General features: G+C 30.1%; 1 long non-coding RNA gene across 1 annotated transcript; it reads left to right on the forward strand.

Moving 5' to 3' along the window:
- Nucleotides 1-531: 531 nt before the first annotated feature.
- LOC143049706 (uncharacterized) lies at nucleotides 532-1,559 on the forward strand. The gene is made up of 2 exons (XR_012970293.1): nucleotides 532-807; nucleotides 1,350-1,559. It is a non-coding gene; the product is annotated as an uncharacterized LOC143049706 (long non-coding RNA).
- Nucleotides 1,560-2,718: the final 1,159 nt, after the last annotated feature.

A 2,718-nucleotide genomic window follows, 5' to 3' on the forward strand; every position in this document is an offset into this window, starting at 1 on the left:
TCGAGTCATGTAACTTTTTATCTATTTATGACAATAACCACACATTTCAAGGAACAAATACATCCATTGTGTTATTCTGATTGTCAAAAAGTCTCAAATGAATGATATCTGGGGTTCGTGTTGCTTATTATTATTAAGTTTTCTATATTGTGTCATGTGTACCATTGTTTGTTTGTCTTTTTCATTTTTAGCCGTGGCGTTGTCAGTTTATTTTCGATTTATGAGTTTGACTGTCCCTCTGGCATCTTTCGTCCCTCTTTCTTAGCAGATGGTGACACTATTAAAAGTATTTTTTTTCTAATTTTATTTGCCATCATGTGGTAAATTTACATTTACAGCTATTGGATAAAAGCCAAGGAAGTAAAAACAAGTTGTCGTAGTCAAAAAGCATTTGTCCTACATAAAGTGGAATACCGTAAGTTTGCTTACTCCACCATGAACATAATATTTACCTGTAAGTTTTAACCAATCAGAACAATCGAGTGTAGGCTTTTAACTATAAAAAGACTTTGTAAAGTAATGCTCAAATCATTTAATTTTGCTTTTAAACTATAAAGATCTACAACACGTATACTTATAAACATGGTTTTGGAATTAAGCATGTCGAATCAGAATATTCCTGATATTACTGTTGACAAATATGAAGAAAATGTGGATCTACAAAATAATTGTAGATCATTTTACTTGAATCGTAAGAAGGCGTCAGAAGATTTCAAGCAATCACTTAATGAACATAGTGAAAAGAATGTCGGTACAGGGAAAAGAACCTCACTTTCTACGGCTATGGATAAGCTACGAGAAGAAATGGTGAGTCAATACAAATAGTTTACTTATACTTATATTCTATCTTGTATTTGTTATGATCAATCTACTTTTTCATTCTTTATATTTTTAATAAAGTCTACCAGCTGTTATAGATTTCCCATTTAAAACCAAGCTAATAACAGAAAAAATGAAGTTTACAGATTTAAAAATGACAATTGCTTTCTATTGCCAACCTTTTCGAACTCTTATTTTGCATACTTTGTAACGTACAAGCATCGATACGTAATGTAATTAAAAAAGTTTATGAAAGAATATATATATATATATATAATAATTGCATTGAAAAATAAATGAAAGAACATTGAAAAATTTGGTTGAAATGTCTTCTTTTCCTGGTCGTTATAACACACAAGTGTTTTCGTTATCAATATGTCTCAAATTTAAACCTTAGTCATGTATGGATCTATTTAAAGCACTGTATATGTAAATATATATATAATTTCTTAAGATAATGAGTCATCGGGTAAACTGAATCTTGCTATATCATTCCCTTTAAATAAAAACTATGAAATGTTTTTTTCCAGGCTTCGCTTGTGGACCAAGACTTATCATTGATGAAGCAACTAATGACATTGAATGAAACAATAGAAGAAATAAAAACCAAGAGACTGTATGGCGTGAGCAAAGACTCTGTAGCGGAAAGTATAGATGGTGTTGACAGGAGAGAAACAAATATGCCCCAAAGTATGTCTACTCTATCATTAAACAGTGACCACTGAAGTTAAAGTAGTAATGTGGAAATGCAAACTACGCAGGAATGCCAACAGAGAATTTCCAAAACAGTGGTCCAATATTCTGCTACTGATTCTGGATATGGATAACTAGCAGAATCGCTATTCTAGTCTTAGGTGATATAGATTGATCTCAGAACATTGAACATCACTAAATCTTACAACATCATTGTCCATTGTAAGTATATAGATTTATGGATTATATATATACAAGTGTTTTGTATATGATTACGGTTTCAAAAGGATCAAGATCTGATATACATGTATATATATAAAAAAACTGGTTGTTAAAAGAAAATAAATAACATCTTATAATTACAATACAAATGATTATGAAAACCGTCACTTAAAACTGAGATAACACTTTTATTGCATGAGAATCAATTATAACAACACATTTACACGAGCATCACTGAAGAGACATGTATTGTCGAAATGCGCATCTGGTGCAAGAAAATTAGTACCGTAAATTTTATTACAATGTACGGAAACAAAACATTTTTTAAATTTAGACTTTTTCAAATACTCAAGGGTAAACACATTTGTGTATAAAGATCCATAGATCACCATATGTTTCAAGTTTGTCCAGTATCAATAATATTTTATTCTTTACATTTCAGATGTCAATTATACATGTGCACTGTGGTTCAGCATACGAGCATCCCTAGTAGTGAAAATCGCAAGCAGACTATTTCTCATCTGAACTTGTAGAAATACAATACTCATGACTCGTTGTTCTTTCATTTGATTATCTTGTTATTGTTTATATTGTCTTTATATATATTTTTTGATAAAAAAATATGTTGTTATGAATTGATTATATGTGAGCAAATAAACTCATCATAAATACCAGTTTTACTATTTTGTACGCCAGATTGCAAAGGAATCAACCGGAGAGTGAAATATTGTTTAACCTGTGAACGGGAAGTGAATTAAATGGTCCTGCTATTTTCATTAGTTGTAAGCGGAAGGAGTTTCGTAAAACCTTTTACAGTTTGGTTATCCCTTTTAATATATTTCGCATTTGTACACAAGGAAGACGTTTTTAAACATATTTAAAGTTATTATAAAAATAAACGCTTGATTTATGAGGTAAAATTATTCTTGAATATTGTTTACAATTTTAACTTATAGGGAAGTTAAAGTTGTTTAGTTTAATGGT

Source organism: Mytilus galloprovincialis, chromosome 1 (assembly GCF_965363235.1).
Source record: "Mytilus galloprovincialis chromosome 1, xbMytGall1.hap1.1, whole genome shotgun sequence".
Classification (NCBI taxonomy): Eukaryota; Metazoa; Mollusca; class Bivalvia; order Mytilida; family Mytilidae; genus Mytilus; species Mytilus galloprovincialis.